We start from the raw sequence: 26,686 nt of genomic DNA on the forward strand, positions 1-26,686 counted from the left end.
CGCACAGCATCCAGAATCAGTTACCTGCAAATTGAATCGCTTGATCAACTCAATGAATGTGTCCTTTTTTAAGTGACATTATTGAAGACCAAACACTCTCAAGGTGTTAATACAGGTGCAGCTCAACAATGTAGAATACACTGAAAAGTTATGACATACAGAGTTCTATAATTCAGGTCTTTATTTTGATTCATTCTGATGATTAATGACCAAAACATTTTAGAAGAAAATTAGAATATTGCATAATATTACAGATTGTTAAGATATGGACTGCTGGCTGTCCAGATGTTCAGCAGACAGTTATTGACACTTTTCCCAACGGGAGCAAATCACTAAAGGGCACTGCTAAAGAAGCTGACTGTTCTCAAACTGTTACATCCTAAGACTTGGGTGGAAAGTTAGATGGAAGAAAAAAGTCCACAAACAGCAAGTATAACTGTAGACTTAAGGTGATTGTGTAGTAAAGCCATTCAAAAGTTTGGGGAGCTTTACAAAGTGTGGACTGGACTGGAATCAGAGCTTCAAAAGCCACCACACACATTTGTGTCCCATTAATTTTTGGTGTTAAACAACTCCTGAACCAGAGACATCAGCAACATCTCATTTAGAAAAAAAAAATCCTTTGTTCAGTGGTCAAAAGTCTTGTTTTCAGCTTAGTCTATTGTTTGCAATTCATTTGGAAACTATAAGTTCCTTAAGAGGCACACAGTCTGCATTGCATTAGACTCGATGAGAATTTTCCACAAACAGTAACGATTTTTGGAGCCATTTCATCTCCTGATGTTGGTCCAATGTGTTTTATCAAGCTTTGTGCCCATTAATCACAGCTTGACAAAATGTGGGCTATTAGTTCATCTGTTGAACTAATAGCTCAACTTTTTGTTAATATTTAGATTATAATATGATGCACCTGTATATGACAATCAAGACTCATCTGACAGAAATCCACCCAGATGGATGAAACTTCTGATGAACGACAAGTGGAATTGGGAAAAGAAACGAAGCGGTGAGAAGGGGTGTACCAAAATGAATTATACACACTCTTGTTCGAAAATGTTGTTTGATCTCATTTTGACTGCGTTACCTGAAGGTGTGGCTACTCATTATGCAGGGATGAATATGAATGAGCCAGGTGGGGTCCCCTGGCTGTGTCGTAAAACACACACTCATGGGCACATGAAAGATGGAGGCGTGCACCCAAGTGCCGGGACGCAGTGTGAGTTCATGACTTATTAATAATGGGAGGGGTTTGGTGCGGCTTTATGAATGCATTTATGTACTCAGGAGAAACATGTGCAATTCATGTGCACCAGGCAAAGACACACATATCTTTAATGTGTTTATCAAAGGGCTGAGCGCTGACTAGCCTCGATGTAAAGCATGTGTTAATGCATCTACATCAAAGGGGGTTTTTTTCTGGTGAGAGAGGGGAGGAGCAAGGGTTGAATTTTTCATGGGTTATAGATGGAAATGATTGCACAAGCAAGCTAAACGGAGGTCAGGTCAACGTGGCTCTCCATCCTCTGTGCTTTAGAGATGCAGTCAGAACGCAGGTGGATGTGAAGAATGAGAAAAAGGATAGTAAACAAAAGATCATAACCCTTGCTTATGCCCTCAGGATGCATGTAAAAATAAAGCACGGGGTTGAGGGACCTCATATAGTGCTTTGGAAACATCTGCACATATTGTAATCTTAAAAACCAAAACCTTTAACATATTTTATTGCTAGAAGGAAATACATACGTGGATATTTTACGAAGAAAAACCCCACCAAGCCTCCCCAAAAGTGGTTGTACGCTTATTTTAGCCCATTTTACTCTGATTTTACCCTGAAACCTACCAATGCTTATATGAGCAACTTGTGAGTAATTCAATCCGAGTTTAATTGCAGCTGTTCTATTAAAAATGTTGACGTTTTAAGAAACCATAAGTGAACCAACAACGTCATGAAGACCAAGGAACACAGCAAACAGGACTGAGATAACCTTCTGGAGAAGTTTAAGCAAGGTTAGGTTATAAAACAACTTCTCACGAAGCACTGTTCCATCCACCATCTGAAAACAGAAAGAGCGTGCTCCTCCTGCAAACCTACCAAGACATGGCTTTCAATCCAAAGCAACAGGCCATGCAAGAAGACTGTTAATCTGGGAAGAAGCCATTGCATGAACATTGTGGAGGAGCTGTACAGAGCCCCATGTTAGGTATGAGAATCTGTTGACAGGAAAACTATTAGGGGTAGACTTCATAGATTTGGCCTTTATGGGAGAATGACTAGAAGAAAGCGTTGGTTGATAGACCAAAATAAGTTCTACCCTTGCGGTTTGCAACAAGAGAGCAAAAATGTGGAACTAGGTATTCTGGTTGTAGCCTACATGCAAAGTACTATGAATAGAAATTCTAGCAATGTACATCTAAATGTATAAAGCTGATCAAAATAAACTAAAATAAAATAATAGACTATAACAACAACAAAATGTGGTTCTACGAAGTATCCATCTCGGGATGCTCAATAGAAAAACCACACCACAACTTTCTGACTTGTAATAATAAAAAACTAAAAGCCAATACTAATTTTCTTTGACTTCAAAACTGCATTCTCCTTTGTGTTGGTTTCACATAAAATGATCCCAGAATAGAAACTTTGGGCAACAAAAAGTGGTCAAGGATCCCAATTACTTTTGCAAGACTTTGTGTATCTTCTGAACGTTCTCACTGAGTTTTCTACTAAGTAGTAAAAAAATTACAATACACTGTTGGAGCAGAGTTTGTATGTCTCTCTGGGCATCCATGCATCTTCTCTGGATACTCCAGCTTCCTCCCCAAGTCCCACAATGCATCTCTTCAGTTATCTGCTCCAAGCATATCTGGAGAGTAAACTCCCTCTTGTTCACTGTGCCAGAACTGCAAGGACTTAGTGACTATTGGAAATATGGCTGAATAAATGGATGGATTATATATAAATTGCACGGTCACAGAATATGCCAGTTAGCCTGGTTGTTAATTCTTTATCCGCAGAACTATAAAGTGTTGGCTGCAAATATGACGCAAGGCAGAGCTGCAAAACATTGCCACAGAGATATGCATTCCCCTTCTGAAAGCCAGCTGGCAGAGGAAGCACATGTTCGTTAACAATATCCACACAAGAGGGGTGTGGATCGAATATGGCAGCTCCTCGCATGTGCTGTGATCAAAGCCTGGATGTCTACAGCTGCGGGAGACGGAGGGAAACAAGGAGCCGCACTGAAACAATCCTAAACGAGACAAAAAGGTTCACATGCCGCAGCTGGCCCATGGAGGAGAGAAAAAAAAAAAAAAACTTATTTTACTGCGACGCGACTCACAAATGAGAAAATGAGCGTTTGATAATCAGTGATACCTTTCGTATGGATATGTGTGTGTTTGCAAGTGCGTGTTTGTTTGTGTGAAGAGAATTTCAAGAGTGGCCCCTGGTTGAGAGGAAAAAAGAAACAGAGAACATCAAAAACATGTGGGAGCTGAGAGAGCTCAAAGAAAAATCACCCTCAGATGCAAGCAAACACACACACACACACACACATTCTGAGCAGAAGGTTACAAAGGCAGCTGCACTTTCTTTTGCAAATGTTTTCTTTCTCAAAGGGAAAATTAACGGCGATGCACGGTAAAATTCAAAACACATGGAAACTCTACCCGGTGATAAAAGACTTGCAGGTTTGAAGCTGGAGGTGGGGGGGTGATTCTGTCATGTTTCCCTCTCCTTTATCGGACATTTTCACTCTTTCACCTTCCAAGCCCTTTGTATCTCCCCCTCCCTGCTCCAGCCCTCCCTCCGTCAGTCCACATTCCCACAGCTCTTTCACTCTCACTCTCTGACAGATGGGTAGGTAATGAGTTTCGCCTTTCCCCGTCCAATTGTCTGGGCACCAAAAAATGCCCCTTGTGCCAGAAATGCCCTTTTAATTTAGCCAAGCGCTGAGTACAGGGATATTACTGCTTAGGCGCGCACACACATGCACACACCTCCCATAACTCCTGGATGGGTGGCTATGAAACCTTCAGTGTCTCATGTGCTAGCTATTAGAGAGCCTGGTTTCCCCCTTACCCAATCCACCCAGCTCCCTTCCCAGAGTGGCGCTCTTGGCTCTTTTCAGCACATGTTCAAGAGGCCAGAGTTGGCTTTCAAAGTAACCATGGTGGCCATTTTTAGAACGAGGCCTCTGTGAGGTTGCCCTAGAAACCCCTTCTGACCGCCCTGGTGAAATCACACTTGGCACAAAGCACACTGCAAGGTTGCAAGAACAGCGTGTGACCGAGGGAGCGAGATGGAGAAGATGTGGACTATACATTGTGATGCTAAGGTTTTGAGTCATGCCACATCATTTTGTGTTTTTAGTTAAGAGATCCATACTTCTCTTATTTTCATGTTTCTTCAAACCCTCGGATGATCTTTTTGAAAAAATAACTTCGAAATCTTGCTTCCTTTTCACCCAATATGAAAAGTTGGAGCTTAAATCCTGGTCAATTCTCCTCTTTACCATATTGTGCTCCCTTTGTGACATTTGTAACCCATGAAATATTGTTCGCCATTCGGTATACCTCAATTTCTCTTGGTAGTTCAACATTTTAAATATTACAGAGCTAAAACTGTTCACATAAAAAATAATCTATTTTAAATGGCTTTTTTGAGAGAGATTCTTATATTGTATTGCTCATCGTTTTAAATTTCAACCAATGGTGACTTTTATTATATATGACATTATAATTCCTGATCAATCTAAAAAAAAAGACTGCAAATATCCCACTGCAAAATGCCAATGGATTCATAATGACATCCCTAAGTAGATTGTAGTAAATTGCGTTTGTAGATTGAGTGGCTTCTAGTTCCAAGTTGGAAAATAGCTGGGATTTTCTGATTATTCTGGTGCTAACTGCTATTATCAGTGCAACTCAAAGACAATGTATTTTGTCATTTTTATCCATTCAAAAACAAATAATAATAATAATAATATGCACATAAATAAATACAAAACAGTTGGTGTGTGACTCGTGTAAAAAGATGCGCAAACTGTCAAAAGTGCTAATAAATACTTTATACAGCGTTTTATTTAAGTAGCAGTTATAAGGGATATTAAGGTTGAAGCAGAGACCTCCAACTTTTCCAGTTTTGATTACAACTTCAGGCCATGTTTTCACTCCTTTTCAGACTTGGAGCACACACAAAAAAACCTGACTTCCAAGTACACGTAATAAATAACAGAAATAACAGATTTTCAAGGTCTGTATGAAATGTTCCTTCGCAAACTGCTTCTTTTTGCACTCAAAGAAAAGAGGCACAAGACAACCAGAAGTACAAAAGTTCAAATTCTCAGGGAGATGAAATGACTAGCACCAAGTAATACTTTTTTTTTTCTTTTCAAAATTCTGTATATGAAACTTTTTTCAAAAGTGCCACAGCTTGGCAGAGAGAAACAAATATATTCTCTCCAAGAAGGTCATTCCCAAAGGGCTATTAACTGAAAACTTGGCATACAGTTGACAATAGGCATGATGAATCTCTTCAGTGTTGTCTCGGGTCTTTGCTGTATTATTTCCTCAGTCCCAAAGACATGACTTTCATGAATATGAAATGAGTTATTTTGTTCACAACTTGTTCAAAACATTGTGAAAAACTCTGAAAGTCCTAAAGAAGGCCTGAAGAATTATTGGTTAGACCACTTCAAAAGATTACAAGAAAGCCAGGCACCTCTAAAGCAAAGTATTAAAATGTTAGGGGTGGCCTAATTATTTTTGCACAGTATTTTGTGTGTCCGTGTGCAGATTCCACAAATACCAGTGGCCCACTGACTTCTTAAGGGACCCTCATGAGAGAAATCTTACAAATGAGTGTTTACTGCAGTTTTGCACTGCACCCACAAATTGCTTAAAGCACTTGAGTCCATTCAGCACAAAAAGCTCTAGAAATGCTGGATTCCTCCTATTGTTAAAAGGAAGAGAAGGACCCGAAACCTGCAAGTTCAACACCGGTATCAGAGTATGACTTTCATAATATCCCAATAAAACAAGATTATGCTTCCCACATGAAGGCAGACGGCAGGAATCAGGGTCTGGCTTCAGAGGTTTGCTCACGAGTGCAGCAAAATCACTGAACTAAATTAGATTCTGCAACATACATACATTTCCACAATCACATTAAGATTCCAAGTCAATGGAGAAAATTCAGCCCTAACAGTGGGAAGGTCATTTAGTTTATTGGCTGTACTGGTTTATGAGTGACTGTCACCTAAATCTAATATGGCACCCTGTGGCTCAGATAGCATTCATTTACTGGATTTGTGCTTGATAGAATAAAAATACACAACGGTTATCTGTGAAGCTAAGAAGTTGAGACAAAAAGCCTGTTTTAAAAGCAAGTCAAGGAAAATTGAAAGAGGATATCGGAGAAAATACACTCACTCGCCAATTTGTCAGTAATGGGTCAGTCCCCCTTCGGAACTTCTTTGAGACATATATTCAGAAAGGCGTTTAATGAAATCCTCACAGATTTTGGTCCTTATTAACATGACGGCATTAAAGAGTTCCTGCTTTTGTACTAATGACTGTGGAGGTCACAGTGAACCCATCATCGTGTTTTGGAAACCACTTTAAGAAGATTTAAGCATTGTGTCATGGTTCATTATCCTGCTGGAAGTAGCCATCAGAAGGTGGGTACACTGTGGTCATAAAGAAACAGACATGGTCAGCAACAATTCTGAGGAAGAGTGAAAACGATGTTCAGTTGGTACAAAGCCCTCTCCATGGTCAGGCAGAAGTGCCAAAATCAATTCTCACATCTTTGCAGCTGTGTGACAAAATTTGCATCATTTTGTTCTCAGCCTCATGTCGTCCGCCCTTACTTGTCACAAAGCTCTGGCAAACTTTCCACCTCCTTCGTGCAAAACTATTGAGTGATTGGTGTAAATTTTGTGGGTATGTTTAAAAACAGTCCCAATTACTCGACTTCAAGAAGCTGGTTTTTCAGCATGGATAGTTTTGAAAAATAATTGTCCGAGGCCATGAGGAAGTACACAGTGTTAGATCGAAACACTGAACTGTCTCCACTCAATTCTCGTACGAGGCAGCAAGCTTAGAGCCAACCGATGCTTTCTGTTCTTTTTTTGTAGGTTTGCCAAAAAAAAGAACAGAATCATTATTTCGTTCGAAGTTGAGAACTCATCAGAGTCGTTCCTCTATGCTGTGGTCGCTGTGTTTACAATACTGTTGTAAATTGCATATATGACAAAACACCATGGCATATACTGGAGCAGGAGCGGGTTCACAGGAGCATGGCTTGGTATGTCTTGTGAACCTTGAAGAGTGTGTATGTAAACAAATGTTCTGCAACTGCTTGACTACGCGTCAACAGTTCGATTTTGGCCCGGGCATGCTGGGTGCTTAACCTCACCATCTGAATGTCCAAACTTAACTCGAAACTTGTTAGACCAGGCAACATTTTTCCAAATAGTTATTGTTCAACTATGGTGAGTTAATGTCAATTGCGGCTTTGATTTCTTGTTCTTAACTAACAGAAGTGACACCCGGTGTGGATTTCTGCTGCTGTGACCCATTAAGGTTTAACACGTTCTATATTCAGAGATGGTATTCTGCATAACTTAGTTGCAATCAGTGGTTATTTGTGCAAGTGTAATTCTATCAAAGTAAAAGAATCTGTCCATTCTTCTCTGACTTCTCAACTGTACGAGGCACTTACATCTAAACAACTTCATCCCAGTTGATAGGTTTTTGGTCCAATTTCTGTAAACTCTGCATAAAAATCAAAGTACATGAACAGTTTCTGAAAGCAGCCAGTCTGGCACCAACAATGATGCTATTTAAAGTCAGTCCTCTTTTCTCCTCAACTTTGGTGCTTGATCTGAACTACAGCAAGTTGCCTTGCATTGCTGCCATGTGAGTGCTTGATTTTCATTTTTTTTCTGTGACTAAATAAACAACTATGCCCAATATACTGACTGGTAAGTGTTTATATTTAGGACTTATTCACCTGCAAGGATTAAATGTAACTTTCTACCTAAATTAAGTTACCCTATGAGCTTCAGAAAAGCGGATCAACACCTAAATCTGACTGATTCCCTGATCCAAAGGGGACCACCTGCGGAAGCTGGAGCGTTAACATTGGATCCCACTCTCTGTTGACCAAAGACAGCCTGCTAAAACCTCACAGAGGGAAGGCTATTGGACTGGAATCCAATCCATTTGGCTGGATTGAACTGAGAGGCCCCAGTGAAAGCCGATCTGAACCACAATTGAAGAAAAGCAATGCTTCAGTGTAGGTCGAGGTAGGGTCAAGAACTGTTTGGCAGCCCAACACTCACCCCCAATAACCACCTCCAAAGCCCCATCCCACCCACAGCTAAAGAGAGCATTTCCTGCATGGCGGCTCCTTGAACTGTCCCAATTATTAAGGGTACAAAGGCAAGACAAGGCCTTTCAGCATCTTGGAGGATAGGCCTGTATGAGCAACAACACATGCATACGTGTGTGGTCCTATAAGGAAGAACTCATACAGAGACCATAAACAGAGATCAGTGCTTTTCTGCAGGAGACCTTGCTTCAGGCGTATGTGTGCATGTGTGTCCTAGGTGTGGGACAGGCTGGAATAACACCGGCAAGCTCCAGGGGCTGCTGTATTAATGCCTTGAACCCACTGGTGGTGTGATACGTTTTTTCCCCTTTGTGGGTGCATTCTTATCACCCATACAGACACACACATGCCCACACACACACACACACACGCCCACCCCCACGCACACTCTCACAGTTATCCTGACAGACAGAGGCAAGCATAAATTAATGTTTTGAGATATTCTATGAATTTCAATGCTTTTACTTCCGCTTGAGATTCTGACAGCAAAAAAAAAAAAAAAAAGTCTGAATGCAATTCACAGAGATGGCAGGGAATATTCAAATGTGTGTATGTGTCTGTGTGTGCACTGATGGATGTGTGGGTGATTGGAGTTGTCATCAGCTGGCGGTTAAAATGACAGTCAACTGCTTGGCTGCTGCCACTTAGTTGCCATGCAGTACATGAGGAATGACTTGCAATTTTCCCAACTATCACTTTCAAAATAGACTCTAATTTTGCTGGATTGGGCTTGTCAGGCAGGGGTGGTGTTACTGCTTGGCTGATGGATCACAAAGCCTGTTGAAAGCTGACCAGTATAGAAAGTCAATAACATCAGGGACTTGGGCTATTGAGGGACCTGTAAGGACCTGTTTAACAATTTCATCTCATTTTACCATTTAGGTCCAAATGTCTTTGGCTTGTGTCACTCTAGGTCGCAGCTCAACAAATTTCTGACACTGGAGAAGCCAGATGCCTGCTAATTTCATCTCCTGTATGTGCATTAACTATACATTATGCCCGTCTGTGTCCAAGGTTCATTAGTGTGAATGAAATTATAGCTGGCTGGAAATAAATGTGTGCAATTAGCAAAGGTTGGTCCCAGTAGAGCTACGCATCCTATACGCCGAGGTAATGGGATCCATCGAAAAGCCATTGTCTGCTACTTCAGGGGTAGATTATGCATTTAATGACAAACCTATGCAGCTGATGCCGTGCAGGGATGAACTCATCTGGTCAAAATACAAAATGCACAAAGTCGTTAGTTTTGGAATGTGCTTTCGTTGGATCTTTCGCATAATTCTTTGAATTTTTACAAATAAATTCTTCAATTTGCCGTCTCAGAGTGAAATTTGTAAAGTTGTAAGATGCCATCAGCTGATACAGAGTATCACAGCATACAAATATTTCATTTCAAACCTCGCAGGCCGCGACGAGAATGTAAACAAAGGCGGGGTAAGCGTGGAGGGGTGCGAGCTAGGCTAAAGCTAACACCACATCGGCTCCCTTTACCCAGCATTTCCTCGCCAATGTCCGTTCTCTGGCTAATAAAATGGACGAGTTACGACTATCCATCACGAGTGACAGACGGATTATGGACTCAAATGTCATGTTTTTCACCGAAACATGGCTAAACAACAGCTGCCCGGACAATGCTATCCAGCTAAGTGGACGCCACACACACCGAGCCGACAGGACAGCAGATGACTCCGGCAAGACCAGAGGCGGAGGTTTGTGCATTTATATTAACAAAGCTTGGTGCACAGACTCTGCTACTACCGAGAGTCACTGCTCACAGAATGTGGAGTTTTTAATGGTCAAATGCAGACCTTATTACCTCCCTAAGGGAATTCACCTCGATCATCCTCACTGCCGTGTACACCCCCCCGGATGCTAATGCCAAGCTAGCCATGAAAGAACTCTATGCGGCTATTAGCAAACACCAAACCAAATACCCAGAGGCTGCTTTTATTGTTGCAGGTGATTTCAATCACTCCAACTTGAAGACAGTTCTTCCCAGATTCCACCAACATGTCTCCTGCCACACCAGAGGAGACAAGACCCTGGACCATGTCTACTCCAATCTGGCTGGAGCCTACAATGTGACACCCCTCCCCAACATCGGACAATCAGACCATCTCTCCCTGTTCCTCACACCTCGGTACTTACCACTCATCCAACGTGTGAAACCTACCGTGAGGACAGTAAAGGTGTGGCCAGAGGGCTCAGACGCTGTGCTCCAGGACCGGTTCAGGAATACAGATTGGACTATTTTCCACCATACAGACTTGGATCAGTACGCCTCATCTGTACTGAACCATATTTCCACCACCATAGAACGTGTCACCACCTGCAAACGCGTTACCATGTACCCCAACCAGAAACCCTGGATGAACCGAGACGTTCGTCTCCTGCTGTAGGCCCGCAACATCGCCTTCAGGTCAGGGAATGCACAGACTTACAGTGCAGCCAGGGCTGAGCTGAAGAAGGGAATCAAGAAGGCCAAACACCACTACAAAAGGAAGGTGGAGGATCATTTTTCTAATGCCAACCCCCGATGTATGTGGCAAGGCCTTCAGATTCTCACAGACTACAAGAACCCCAATACCACCCCCGCTTCTACTGATGTCTCCTTCCTCAACGAACTTAACAACTTCTATGCTCGTTTTGAGAGAGGGAATACCACAACTGCAACCAAAGCAGCTACCACCCCAGGCCAACAGCCACTGACTTTCCTCCCCACTGACGTAGGAGCGGCTCTGAGCAGGATTAAATCCCACAAGGCTGCGGGTCCTGATGACATACCTGGACGTGTCCTCAGAACGTGCTCTGGGGAGCTGGCAGGAGTGCTGACGGACATCTTCAACCTGTCCCTGGCCCGTGCTGTGGTACCGACCTGCTTCAAGTCTACCTCCATCGTCCCAATCCCCAAGAATCCCAACCCAACCAGACTCAATGACTACCGCCCAGTAGCCCTTACCCCCATCATTACCAAGTGCTTGGAGCGGCTGGTCCTAGCACACCTCAGATCCTGTCTCCACCCCACACTAGACCCCCACCAATTTGCATACAGGCAGAACAGGAGCACAGAGGATGCAGTCTCTATAGCGCTGCACTCTGTCCTTTCTCACCTGGACAGTAAGAACACTTACGCCAGACTGCTGTTCTTAGATTTTAGTTCAGCATTCAACACTGTCATCCCATCACAACTCATTACCAAACTCACAGACCTCGGCATCAGTCCACTCATGTGTAACTGGTTGCTCGACTTCCCGACCAGTCGACCTCAACATGTCCGGCTGGACAACCACTTCTCATCCACCATCATCATAAACACCGGAGTGCCACAAGGCTGTGTGATGAGTCCCTTCCTCTACTCCCTCTTCACCTACGACTGCAGACCTGTCCATGGCTCTAACGCCATCATCAAGTTCGCAGACGACACCACGGTGATCGGCCTCATCAGAGATAATGACGAGGCCGCTTACAGGGAGGAGGTAGACCGTCTGGCTGAGTGGTGCGACAAAAACAACCTGCAGCTGAACACCGAGAAGACCAAGGAGCTTATCGTGGACTTCAGGAGGAACGCTGACCCACATCCACCCATCCACATTAAGGGGACAGTGGTGGAGCGTGTGGACACCTTTAAGTTCCTGGGAGTCCACATCTCCGAGGACCTGACTTGGACGACCAGCTGCTCCAAACTCATTAAGAAGGCGCATCAGCGCCTCTTCTTCATGAGGACCCTGAGGAAGAACCACCTGTCCTCAGAGATCCTCACGAACTTCTACCGCTGCACCATTGAGAGCATCCTCACCAACTGTATTACAGCTTGGTACGGGAACTGCTCTGTCTCCGACCGGCAGGCGCTTCAGAGGGTGGTGAAAACTGCCCAGTATATCGCCGGGGCACCGCTCCCTGCCATCAAGGACATCTACAGGAAGCGGTGTTTGAAAAGGGCCGGGAAAATCACAAAGGACTCCACTCACCGAGCACACACACTCTTTTCCCTCTTGCCGTCTGGGAGGCGTTACAGAAGCCTACGGACCAGAACCACCAGGCACCGGAACAGCTTCTTTCCCACAGCTGTCACGCTTTTGAACTCCTCCTGACATAAAACATAAACTATAAGGACTGTACTCCCCTATCCTCTCATACAACAATAACACATGGACTATCCTCACACACACACACACACATCACGGACTGTTTTCTCACACACACATACAACCTGTAAATTTTATCTGCCATTATTTATCTATATCCATTCCCTAACATTCTTGTATATTCTGTATAATCTGTATAATCTGTGCATATAGCTCCCATATTTATATTTATACACAATATCTATATCTCTTGCTATAACCCCTTATAGTCCATACATACATAGTCTTGTACATCTGTAAATAAATATTTATATCTCGTAGAGCACTTCTGGATAGATGCAAACTACATCTCGTTGCTTGTACTTGTGACAGTGCAATGACAATAAAGTTGAATTCTATTCTATATAGTCAAAGATAGAGGGAGTGTCTTTAAAAGAAAGTGAAGACTAAGCAAGAAAAAAATCTGATAATTATTATATTAAAAATATATTCTGACCCTCAATTATTTATACAGTAATCACGTTTATTGTTGCCAAAGTATACCAATGAAACAACGTTTTTTGCCGCTGATCTTGCTTTCAAATGGTTGGACCAAAGTGAAAGTAGTCCCGGTCAGTTGGACTTCAGCTTCTGCCATTTTTGGATTTCTACTGCTCCTGCTATTGACCAGGCTTCGGCTATACTTATTTAAAACATTTCTTGAAAGATTTATTTTCCTTTTATCATTTCTATAATGAGTTTCTGCTTCAATTTAGCTTCATCATGTTTCTGCTTCAGCTTCTTCTGAGCTGTATATTTTGCTAACAGATTTCTTTTTTTTTATCCATTTTTGTTTTTCTAATATTTCTCTAATATGTCTACTCTCCAGAAGTGTTTTGGCACCAGCTCAGCTCCTTCAGAACATCAGCTTACAGCATTCATATTAAATTTACAAGGTAGATCCGTGTTTTAGCAAGTCAGAGTAGTGTCAATACACCAACCCCTTTCCTTGTACTCTCCAAATATCAAATCAAAATAACAAAAAATTTAATATTAGTATAGCTGTAGAAAAAAAAGTTATTTTAGAAGCCTTACACATACAGCCTCATGCCAAAGATCTAAAAAAAATGTCACACCAGTAACAAGATCCAGTAAAATACATCAGTTAAGTTAACACAACACAAAACAGGACACTAAAAGTACAAAGTAGCTTACTACATAATAACATGCCAGGCCACTAACAACAATGGTCTCATGCACATATGAAATATTGTGCACTTTTTCACGTCTACTTTTCCATGCCGGGGAAATAACCTTACACTCTTTACCCTTCCCATTTCATTTGGAAAGTCACTCTACACACTCCACCAGACACACACACACACATGGCTCCACCCTTTGATACACACTCACTGGTGCCTTCATGCATGCACACATACTGGCCTCAGTGATTCCCTGCAGTCAGCCTCCTTCTGCTCACAAACCGTGCCACCTCTTTCCTTTTTCTCTCTCCAGTAACAGACTCCCCCCCCCCAACCAAACCCCCATGACACACACACGCACACACACACACAGAATGCTGCCTAGCCCTAAGCTGACCCGTTGTGTGTACTGACGTCACACAGTAGACAAGGGGAGGCATCATTCCAGACAGACACACACACACAAATGCAAGGCCCCAGCCGAGGGGGAAGCTGCATTCCTGCACAGGCACACAGACACACAAACACACATCACCACGCCTGGCGGTGGGAAGCATGGGGAGCGCTCAGCTGTAGCGAGGAGGCGGGGAGGACGTGGGGGGGAGGGTGGTTGTGTGGTGGGGAGGAGGGGAGTTTCAGAGTAGGGAGGGAGGGAGGGATGGCTCTGAGCCAGTGTTTCTCTGAGCTCAGCACTTCCCCTTTCAGCTCCAGCCAGCCGCCAGTTTGCGTAACGCAGCAATGCCGACTCGTGTTTAACCCTTCCCTCTCTGGAGTCAACGAGGTCACACTTACTGTTGTTTGTTCTCAACGCACAAAAAAAGGCAAAGGTAGTATCACCACCTCTTTTTATTATATTCTGGCAAATCTAGGGGAGTAATTGTGAAGTAATGAGATATGCGTATGCCAATTTTAGGTCTGACGTCAATTTTGCCCAATTCCACCTTTTTCCCAGGTCTGCCTTTCAGATGTTCGGGTTAGCAAGCTACAAATCACATTCAACTGCTCCTGTGTTGATTTACTGTAGACTAAATTGTCCCTTCCACAAAGGTGTTAGGCCTTGTGCATCAGATGTGGCACCTCTTTCCCTGAAAAGCCCCAGTGAAAAGTGTCATAGCTCACACTAACCATGGCAGACATGGCGAGAGGATGGAGTGGGGGGGCGTAGGGGCATTCAATGAGAGGAGGAAGGAAAGGTTTAATATCGCTTGACATGCGTCATATAGCATCTCACAGCGAGCCGCTCAGCCTTGTTTCAAAGCCATGGTGGCCCCGTCAGAAATCCCTCGCACGTGTACGCAGGACGCACCTCACCAGAACAAGCGGACAAAGTCAGCAAACAACAGAAAAGCCGCGTCGTCAAGCAGAAAACAGGATGATGAAGACGAGTGAGGCTTGGAAGAGAGGGGAAAGGAGGGGGAGCGGGCAAAAGGTTGAACGTGTCTCTGCTGAATGGAGGTGGTCGATTTGCTTGCCTGCGGGCGATTCCTGTAAATATTGACGTTGATGTTAGCATCACTCTCCAAAGGATAAGTTATAAAGCAAGAGGGTTAGATTCGCTCAGTGCAAACAGCAAGCGCCTGAAATCACACGTAACGCCTGGCCCCTCTTCTAGTGCATCGAAGGGAAACAATGAGAGACTTTCAGGGGTGAAGAGCAGCAGACGCACAAGGGAAGCAAGCCGTTTCGGTAGGTATACAGCTCTTACTCCTCTCCTTCACTGGATGGTTAGGGTTTCCACTCTCAAGCTAAAAGCAGGCAGCTGACATCAAAACCTTCAGAGAGACCTCGATTTCCCAGAAACAGCTCTCGTTTCATGTAAATAGCTGCCTTCCATGGGCTACATTAAGATAAATTGCACCCTGCTGGACAAGAGGGAGACAATAATTCCCCCTCCCCTCTTTTGTTATCATCTGTACATGTTACCATGACTACAGATATCTGCCTGGGGTGATTCTGTATATACATGAGTTTGTTTGCATTCATATGTTTTTATTTGTTGATGCTCCTATTGTGCGTACATGTTAGAGTACCAAGTAGAGCAGGCAGGTCCAGGCCGAGTCAGAAATACAAATTCCTTTTTTTTCCTTTTCGGACACAGAACTAGTTTGGCTGCACAAGGCCAGGAAGAAATTACTTGTGTTTAAGCGAAACAGATTTGGGCTCCCTTGTTTTTGAAAACATCTATACAATCTCTGGAATTGTAGTCAAAAATTGCGCAACACTTATCTTGCGCTTACAAGAGGCAATGATGCTGATATTAAATACATCATGATAACAAACAAGCTGAAACAGAGTTAGGTCTCCCTCCCTGAGTCAATTCTCTCCATCATCTATTTTTATTTTGCACCAATCTTGCCACTTCCATTTCTTACTTGTGCACAAAACCTTTCACATCAATATGTTTAAACCACAGTTTATCATCTTTTTTATAGACAATTATTTTCATGAATCTTAGATGTAATTTGGTAAAATGAAATGTTAATATCTTGTACATAATTTAGATATACAAAATACACTGAATCCTAATTGCTATATTAGGATTCAGCTATCTTATAAGACATACCTTATATCTTATAAGGTAGCCTTAGAAGATATAAGGCTACCTTACGTCTTATACCATCCATTTAAACAGAGCTTGCAAATAATGAATTTTGTTAGCTGGATTTAGGCTGTCTTTTATTGCTGCACTTGGTAAAGGTGACATAAATGCTAAAACTCTTTGAGATTGGTTAGTTCATTGTGGTCTGTGTGGATTAATTCCAGAATACATTGCTATCCAGTAGGCATTAAGAATACTTCAGTGCTTTTATTTTATTTGTGCAGTATGTGACTTCCTCAAGACCTTATTTTATAGTCAAAGATGTAGTTTTTCTTAAGCAGCATAACAGCTTCACTGTTGGTGTAGATGCCAGCACAGTAAGCAATAGTGGGAAATTTAGGGCTTTGGGTTGTATTCCATTAGTATTCAACAGGTTTTTTTTATGGGTTTATATAAAAAAGCAGGGGTTGAGAGGAATACTCCATCTGTGATGACTTTCCAACAAAAATAAGAAAACTCCAGAAATTTAACATGTCCATTCTACTGAGAATTGAGATGAAATGGCCCACAAATTAATTTCTAAGCAGTTAAAAAGTCAATCCTCCAATGGGATTACCATGTCTGATAGATAGTCTTTACACTTCCAACTTCATAAAAGAATTACCTCAATTGTAACTGTACCCTCGAATGCTCTCAAGACTGTTTCATTAAATTTGTTCAAATTAGCATTTGCACAGATGACCGGTGAATAATCACATCCTTACACAATTATGCTGATTATGTCTCATGGGTGACTCATGAAGTGAAGGACTATGTCACCTCTGAGACCATCCGAAACAAAAGTCAAATACTTTCTTTATTTTTATGATGTGCTTGGACTTTTAGATCCTCATTACATCCATTTGGGAAGGCAGATTGCTCAGGGAACAGTGCAGATGAAATTTGAACAGGAGGGTGTGTTTAAGCACACAAATTGCCCTGTACTAGAGCATTCGCAACAGGAGGTTGAGGGGCCGCATGATAATCATGAGGAGGGAGAATAGTAAGTGTGAATGTGAGTGAGAGAATCACCTCCCGCTGCAAGTCAGCATTCACCCATGAAGTGGGTCAGTCAAATTTGCCCAAATTAGGTCAGCGGCAGTCAATGGGTACCATCCTGAGCAAGAGACGGCATAAAAAGGGAAGACAGAGGGAAAGTCTATAAGGTTAGAAGAGCGTGACCAAGCGGCTTAGTTCATGTTGGCTTTTACACCAAGGTAATTAATGTTCCACTGGTCCGTAAAACATCCTTGGCATCAGAATAGGAGCACATCTGAAGCCAATGAGAAAGTTTGCATTCCCCTGTCTGATTTGGGCTATTAGGAATACAACAACATCTTATCATAGTAAAATGACACAATATTTAGTTGTTGTCAGCATAAAAGTTTGCCAAATCTAGTGTATGAGATGCTCTAAGCCTGGCACCATGTATATGTTTAAGACTTTTATTTTGTAATGAAGAATCAGGGTTTCCCCCAGAAACCTTGCAAAGCCAGGAATTAGAGGCACCAGGGCAGTCATCCAGCAGCCTACATTTGAAGTTGACAGAAAATGTGAAAATATCTCTAGGTAATTATGTGGTATTGACAGACATTATTATGAATACCCAAATAACAACTATAAAAAACTTGAAATAAACCAACAATGCGTAGCCTGGTGGTTAAGAAAAACCTGGTGGCCCGCCAGACTTGTAATATACTGATGGAAACCCTGAAGAAAAAGCTGTTCCAGAATTGTTAATTGACAATACAGTTAGTTAATAAACGTTGCTAATCATGGCTGTCAATAACATTTAGTTACGAAGCACTGAAGAAGCCTTCACCACTTTGAAATCTTTTCTGTGAAGTAAAAGAAAACTGAGTGAAAGAAAAGATATGAATGGTTTGTAAGAACTGGGAGAATATCAAAACTGCCTATTAGCTGCTAGCAAAGCAAGCATCAAAGTAAATAGCTATTTTTTTTTTTTTTAAGGAATCTGGACTAAATTTGTTGAATATTTCGTTAAAAAGCTGAACTGGACAATTCAAAACTGAATAGAGATTCTCACACATATTTGAGCCTTATGAAACCTTTATTATACTTGTTTAAATGCAAGAAGTTAGTATTTTCAATTGCTTTTATCTGGTCTCAATAGCTCCAGATTCTCAACCTCCTGGTCGAACTAAGGCCTTATTACTTTCAGTGACCACCACCAACCAAAAAGATGAGCTAATCAAGCACACTGATCTTTGTTTTGTGTGAAACCTTTTCAAAGGGATTTTGAGAACTTTCAAAATGAACTCAAGCTAAATGCAGCAGACCAAAAATAAGCAATATTGGCTGTTTATGCAGCGTTTCATTTACTTCATAATGTCTGAATTTGAGAATGACATTGTAATCTTATTCTGGTGCCAAGTATGAATACCAGGAAATTTTCTATTTACTCATGTCAGCAGTCCGACTACCTACTGCAACATAAGGTCCTAAAAAGCAGTATTTCTAAGAATTTTTCCAACTTTCAACTTGCAAATTTTAAGTTCACATTAACTATTTCCAGTCCCCCCCCCCTCCCACCAAAAACAAAAGACTAAAATCCTGCGACGTCTTGATGTACCGTTATATCAGATTATTGTGCATCCTTGTTAATAAATGTTGAAACACAGGAATGTTTGAAGTCAGTGTCATGCTGCGGTTTGCTTTCATTTTCCCATATCTGTCAGTCGAAGAGAAAAAAAAGGTGACACCAAAGGAAAATTGTTTACTGCTTCCAAGTTTCTTCTCCACAAACCTACTGTATGTAGAACCAAAACACAGCAACAAAAAGTAGCAACACGGGTGAGGAAAAGCCGTGCCAGGCATTAGACAGATGGGAAGAAGCTGAACTCCAATCTGTGAGTAGCCGAGAGGTTTTCAATGGAAGATTGTGATGAGGTTCAGCTTGTGCCAACTGAATGTATCTTCTCGCCTGAGCTCGGCTGTCCCACTTTCAATCAAAGGGAACATGCATCCCAGCGTAGCTAAAGGGGCTTACTCTGAACCTTAGTCTGTCAAACCTCAGTCAGTCATTTCAGAGCAGTTGGACGTCAGAGAGAAGGAAGGGCTCTGACATGTGTCTTTCATCCAAGGTGTCTGTTCGCAAGCATGATGGCAGAACCTGGGCCTGCACCTAATCACACGAGCCTGCTCCGTTTGCTCTGACAGCCGCAGAGGTTGGGGAGGAGGGACAAAGGCTCACTTCCCAGGGCAGCGATCAAACTCAAGCCCGCGGCTCGTCTGGAGAAGTGACAAGGCCCATTTCCCCTTTTCACTGCTCGTCCCCGTCCTCCCCCTGCTGCCAATCATGTGTCATATGCTTTGCACTCTCGCTGGATGCACGCTTCTGTGCCTGTGCCGGGGCTGAGCCTGTCTGCTCGAGTTAAAGAGATGCAGAGACACAAGATCGGAGAAAACAAAGAGATGCGTAGAGAGTCGGGAAGCTCTGCGGGGTAATGCAGAGCCAGAATTAACCAAATGCGCAAGCTGAGTGTTGCTTAGAGTAAAGCAACGAGCTACAGTGGTTAGCCAGAGAGAGAAAGATGCTTGGCTACAGTGGCTAACTGTTGGAGCCAGAGAACACAACTGCTGCCAGCCTGGAGGAGGCCTAGGTCCAGATATGTTGGGACAGTACCAGGGGCCCCAGCTACAGCCTGTCAGAGCAGGAAGCAGAGGGTAGGGAGAGCAAATGAAGTACAAAAAAGTAGGAAGTGGGGACAAAAATGAGGACAGGTTCAAAGGATAAAGGGTTTTGAGGTTTCTTAGCCACAAGGTGGGACAGAGGGGGCTGGTTGGAGGGAACTGCTAAGAGCTGGAGTCGAAGCTCAGAGGCAGGGCCAGGGCTGAGCAGGGGCTGCTGAGAGGAGCCAGGGCTGTAGGCCAGAGGTGGAGGGGGAGTGGAGCTGGGGCCGGAGCCCAGGCCAGAGCCGGGGGCCCCGAGCTTTAGATTTAGTCAGCTGTTCCCCTGGCCAACAGCTGGACGGACGCAAAAAGAGGCTGAACGGGAGGGGAGGCAGCACATAGACTGCATGCGAGAAATCAAGCTGGCAAAGGAGATGGGGAGGAATAAGGAAGAAAACAGTCCAGCACTAGAAAAAGGAGGAGGAGAAGAGGGAGGTGGAGGTTTGGAAAGGGGACAGTGGAAAAGCCATTAGATTCCTATGAGAGAGAAAACAGCGCTGAGAGCAGACAGGCTGACAGAAGGTGGTTAGGGCTCAGTGGCTTTGCAACCGCTCTTCTCTTTCCTCTGTGATTCTCCGGTTCCCTCATTCCTTTCCTCCCTTTCTGCATCCAGCCTCCTCCTCTTCCTCCTCACGTTCCGTCACTGGTGAGCTATTCTCCGGCTGCTGCCTTTTCAGCCAGTTGTGCCTCAACAACAGCCCTGCTATTCATTACGCATGACCCGCAGGCATGACCCTAAACACACACATACACACTAAGATCTCGAACAGGTGCCTGCGTTCAAACACATGTGCACAAGCCAGCAGAGAGAAGATCGAAAGGGGTGTCCAGAATGAAGAAGAATGAAGAAAAAGTGCAAACAACAGATGTCATTACAACAGAAAAAATACATACCATGCTTCCATAAAAGTGATAAAATGAGGTTTGGAGCAGGGCTCAAGAGAGTGAAAGTCGAGGGTTAGCCATGAGGCGAGCAGTCACTGCTTACAAAGCACTTTACAGCCTATTATATTCCATTGAGATGGACCATGCATCTGGCAGAGAAGCATTAAGTCTTCACCTTCGTAAGTGACTCAGCACTTAGAGCCTCGCAGGTGGATCCTCTGATAACTGCACAATGCATATCAACCAAGTGGCCCACTCATTGCATACAGTCCATGCACTCCTGCTTCTCTGCCTCAGTTTTTTCCATCTGCTGGTCCAACTCCGCCTTCCTTGTTCCGCCTCCATCTTTATAGTATCCACTTGTAAATGCCAAGTGCTCCTTTTAGTTTCCAGGCCGGCTGTCACACCTGGAATCACTTCCATAACATAATTCAATAACAGGTGTCACACCCTGTTATTGAATGTTGAATTGAAATGTGTATGAGGGTTCTTGTGGTACCACAGTCTCACCCTTTATTTATGCAGGAAAAACAAAGATGTAAAACTTGACCTTGCTTTTAGCTAGAAATACTCCTTGTGTTATTAAAACATTATAACACATTCATTGATGCAGCATCAATAATATTCAGTTGTTATTTTGACACAATGACTTCAGCAAAAATAAATAAATTTAAAAAATCACCAGCTAAATTTAGAAGTATTTTTTTCCACTCATGGAGCTGAGGTGGCCGACTCCAGCCCTCAAGGGCCTGGTCCAACATTCTGCTTGTTTTATGTTTTCCTGCTCCAACAAAGGCAATTCAAATGACTGAATTACCCTTTAACATGTCTTCACATTCTGCAGGAGCCCGCTAATAAGCCATTCAATTGATACAGATGTGTTGGACAAGAAAAGCGTCTAAAACATGCAGCCAACTGGGTCTCGAGGATTGGAGTTGGCCACCGTGTGCATGGAATATTATCCTTCTTTTACTCTATAAAAGAGGCATGACTAGCTAATTTCAGTTTTTAAATTAGTCACGCTATCTGCTGAGGTAGCCAGCTTGCAGTCAAGCATGCCGTTTGTAGCTTGGCAACTGTAGTTTCAAACAAAAAGCCACCAATCAATCAGCCAGATGTCGGAATCAGGCAATTTTCCTTCGATTGTCTCTGCTCCGTTAAGATCAAACACAAAAAAAGATTTATCTCAGGCATCAAAATGTAGAATTCCTAACATTTTCACATAATAAACAAATCAACTAACAGGATGTGATTTGATGCAATTTCTTTTGAGTTTTTTTTTTTTTTTTAACAGATAGAGATAAAAATGCTAATGAGCTTGTATTTCCTTCATTTTCCACTGGATTGAAATTTATTTCCTATATCAAAAAACCCCAAAACAAGTCTTTTTTTTATATCTGATATTCACAGGAACCAAAAAAATGGAAATTGGTCAAAATGAAAATCTGTAGATCAAACAAAAAATAAATAAATAAATAAAAACAAATCTGTTTTGCCCTGATTTTATTAAAAACCATCATATACTCTGTATGTTATAATTAGAAAGAAACGTATGAAGAAGTCACATAAAATGGTCAACTGTAATGAACTCAAACATGACACCAGTTAGAATGAATGATGGAATGTGTTGCTTTGGTTTGTATACCTCAACGATCCATGTTCTTTGGGACCGACAGTATTTCTATAATGTCAAATTTGCCTTATTTATATGTGAGAGAAATGTGTAGTAACCTTTTGTTCCTGGTGGCTGACTGGCAGTGTGCGTCAACAGGTGGAGGAGGGGCAATGCCATGTTACTCTACGTTCCATACAGTCTCAAAAACGTCCTTCCTTTCTCTGGCTTCTCACTAACTACATTACACCCGAGGAGCAGGATAACACATAACTGTAATGGTTTAGAAAAAAATCTTTGAATGATTGGATAATGGTAACCCGACCATGCCTAAAAAACACTTAAGATTGGCTTCAGGTTGTAATTTCACCTGCTCCTTCGTACACAATGAGGCAGCATTCCCTCCCAGGCTGGAAATAGGATTTTAATGCTTTAAAAACGCAACCGAGTACACTATTTTTGCACAGACATGTCCTTAATATTAGGAGTAAAGGTTTCCTCCACAACTGGAATAGCTTTTTCTTCTCATTTAGTGTTGAGATGGAAGACAGCTCCCCTCCTCCTTCTATAGTTTCCTCTCCATCACTCTCTTGTCTCTCTGCGGCTCTACCTCCACCCATCTGCCCTTTCCTCTGTGCTCTACCTCTCTGCGGCTCCATCTTCCCCCTCGGTGGTGGTTAATGGCACAGGGATCCAGCGTGGAATATAGATCAGTGCGAGATGGATGGGGCACCAGGAGCTCCGGCCAGTCCCGTAGGTCCCAGACCAAAGATTAACTAAATATTAGCTGACAGGAAGAGAGGCAGAGAGGGGCAGGGACACAGCTGCAGCTGCTAGTGCCACTGCTGGCTGAACAAACGGCGGAGGCTGTTTTTAACCCCCTTCGCTCTTGGGATGAGAGACAGACACATGTGATAAACTCACGAGAGATGTAAAAATACACAAAACGCATCGGGGCAAACGTACTGCTGCAGATGCACACGCTATCAGAGGCACCCTGGGAGAAGAAGTCCACTAATCACATTCTCTCCTCCCCCTCTCAGCCCTGCCAAGGCGAATGGCGAGGGGGACAAAAAGAAATAAATCTTTATTAGGCAATGTGTCCCTGCTTTATCGATCGCTTGGATCCTTCCCTCCCCTTCTTCCCACTCAACCCCCCCTTTTTCCTTCCTCTCCTTTTGTTATTTTAGGCGTGTGTCTGCCATCCAGTTCAATTGAGTCAGGGTGTACATCAGAGAGGACCATTACCCATGTCTCCCTGGGCTGAGGCTGTCACTGGCTGTGGAGGAGGGTATGGGGTGGAGGGTGGTAAATGATGTAGCCACCCAGGAGGGACAGCAGCAAGCCACCTCATGGCTAGAAAGACAGCCAGGCCAAGATAGTGAGGTTCGGGCAAAAATGCAGACAAAGTGGTAATGACACATTGTGGCAGAGAGTCTTTCTTTCCAAAGCCAAGCTAAAACATCAGTTTATTCCACCATAATGGAAATTACTTACTCTTCAGGACATGGCACAGATTCAACTTGATGTATTTCCACATGAACCACTGAGGGGAGAAAGTGGCCTCCGCCCTTTTTTGGTTACGTATACCTCAAATTTTAAGCAACTACTATATTATAACTCACTGAAAAAGTAGCTGAACTATGCACTTGAGGTAAAAAAAAATAAAAATAAAGAGCTTTAGGAAAGTTAGAGAGGCACCAGAGAAATATGCTGGTGACAGGAATTGGGAGGTTTTGGTGATTAGCTGGTTTGAAACTCAAACATTTGATTATTTTCCAACCAGTGAAGACACTAGAACTGCTATATCAATCAAATCCCAATCATCATTAGAATCTCAGTGCATGTTAAATTACAATCTCAAAAAGCAGTTTGGACACAGTTTTTCATACTCAGACATTCACGCTTGAATGCATATTGATGATATTTGGCCCGTTGGAGTGGCTCTGACTGTCTTTAACAGCCCAATCTGACTTCTATCTTAATGGAGACGCTAAAACAGAAGCAGATGCTGTGAAACAATGAACAAAGGAGAGTCTCAGTAAAATGTTGGTCAATCATAATCAATATGATTATTTCAATTTTCAGCATTAATATTGCAATTAGATATTTTCCTGAGTGTATGCAGCCCTTGATTCTACCATACTTGTGGTCTACCAGGTAGCACTGACAACAACCCTATTAGGTATGGAAGAGCTTAGTGAGGGAAGAAGACTGGAAATTAGATATTTTCAGTCTAAAAGAGGTATTTTAAAATGAAGTTAGAGGAATCAGAAATTCTAAGAAGAAATTTAAAATGAAACTGGTCAGAAAATGTTGAAAATGCACTTTTTCTAATTAGTGCATGCACAATAGATAAGCTCTGCCAGATGGCAACGACATTTTAGTGTTGAAGTTGTGACAGATAGACGACTCAAACTTACCTTTTGAACTATCCATGAACTATGTAAAAATTGAGTCAGCAGTGGCATCCACCCTACTGCTCTTTCTTTCTGCTCTCTATTTCTATACTGTCACACCTGTCACGTTGACAGAACTTGATTAGTGGCTTATAAGCTGTTTATTGTTTTGATATTAACTGCATTGTTATATCCTGATTTGTGAGTCAATGTGAATAAGAGTGTCTGGGAAATTCACAAACATAAAGATAAAAACATTTATTTTCAGGTGTAAGAAACCATTTAAAAGGAAACCACATTTTATACAAGCTGTTATGAAAGAAAGCTAGATTCAACTAAATTCTAGTCATTTTGCCATTTTGTGCTTTGTGATTTCGACTGTTTTATACTGTTCATTTTGTAGAACTGTCAAAGGAGCAAACTGACCCATTGCCAATTTTAGCAGATAACAAAGTCTTAACGTTTCACAGTAAAAGGTTGTATTCAGTTAAAAATCAAACCCTTTTCCCGATCATTGTAACCACCATACCTAAAAACGACTAGGTCACACTGATAACACTCTTCCATATGGACTCTAATAAACGCCTATTACAGTCAGGCGTTTAAAAACTAAGTCATAGAAAGCACAAATGGGATATAAAGCAGTTGAACGGGAAGATTTATTTTCTATGGCACGACAAGGCAGCTGACAGGAAGAGAGGTGGTTCATTCAGGATGGGAGAGACCAAGAGAGAGCAAAATCTGTAACAGATAACATGAAGGGTGAACAACTACTCTTTTTCTCTCTCTCTCTCTCTCTCTCTCTCACACACACACACACAGAGACACAGTATGACATCATTTTTGCTCATAAAAATTGATGACTTACAACAGGAAGACTAGGCAGACATATTTTTTGTGCTATGAATGACACTCCCTGAACAGAAATCAAGATCCCTGGACTATCTGTATTGGCATGTTCAAGAAGCTCAGCCACAAATTTTAAAGGAAAACAGTAATTTCAGAATTATTAAATAAAGTTGGAGAAATAAAAAAAAAACACCATACAAGTCTAAGTATGTTTATCTCATAAGTGTACCCACAGCTAAATCTAGCTTCTGAATAAGATAACAGAAGCAGCTTCTGAGGTCTGGATACAGACTAGGACTGAGAGCAGGAGTTAACGAGGCCACTAACCTGGTTTGGGAAGTGCAGACAGAAGACAGAGTGTGGAAACATGCTCTGTCTAGATGCTAACATGCTAACACACATGCTAACACACTGAGTTTTTGTTTCACAGTTTCGAAAATAAAAGTGGAAAATCAAAAAGGAGGATGAACAGCAAACATGAGAACTTGTAAACACAAGGAGGCGATGCAAGAGAGGGTAGGGAGGGTGGGAATGAAGTAATCAGGAGAAGAAAAGGCAGGAACATGACAAGAGGATTAAAGAGCCCAAAAAAATCCAAGTACGAAAGCAAATGACTAAAGAATTTTTTGTAGAAAGTCCTTAAAGACGAAACTCTTTAGAAAGGCAAACTAAATTCCCTCATCAGTTGAAATCCTAGCCCTCATTCTTGTTGAATCCCTCTCTTTCTTTTTGTCTCCATTGCTCTCATGCCTGGAGAGCCTTTCCAGCTCTATTCAGCCTGGCTCTGCAATGGGGTAATGAATGCATGTCTCACATGCCACACAGCCACGACATCGTTGGACCAGGCACAGCCAGAGGCACCTTCCACTCCCAGGCCCTCCTCCTCTTCAGTCTACAGTACATAGCTCACATGGCACTTGAGCTTGCTGAGCAAAAAAGAGAAGGGGGGTGAAACACCCCTTACTCTCTCTCTCTCTCCACTTCAATCTGGCTTAGATTCCAGAGT

At 42.5% G+C, this 26,686-nt stretch overlaps 1 protein-coding gene across 3 annotated transcripts in view; it reads right to left on the bottom strand.

The window, feature by feature from the left end:
* The window catches only part of LOC116729637 (zinc finger SWIM domain-containing protein 6), a 64,963-nt gene that overhangs the window by 24,462 nt on the left and 13,815 nt on the right, over positions 1-26,686 (bottom strand). The gene's annotated exons all lie outside the window — the stretch shown is intronic.

This window comes from Xiphophorus hellerii, chromosome 12 (assembly GCF_003331165.1).
Source record: "Xiphophorus hellerii strain 12219 chromosome 12, Xiphophorus_hellerii-4.1, whole genome shotgun sequence".
NCBI lineage: Eukaryota > Metazoa > Chordata > Actinopteri > Cyprinodontiformes > Poeciliidae > Xiphophorus > Xiphophorus hellerii.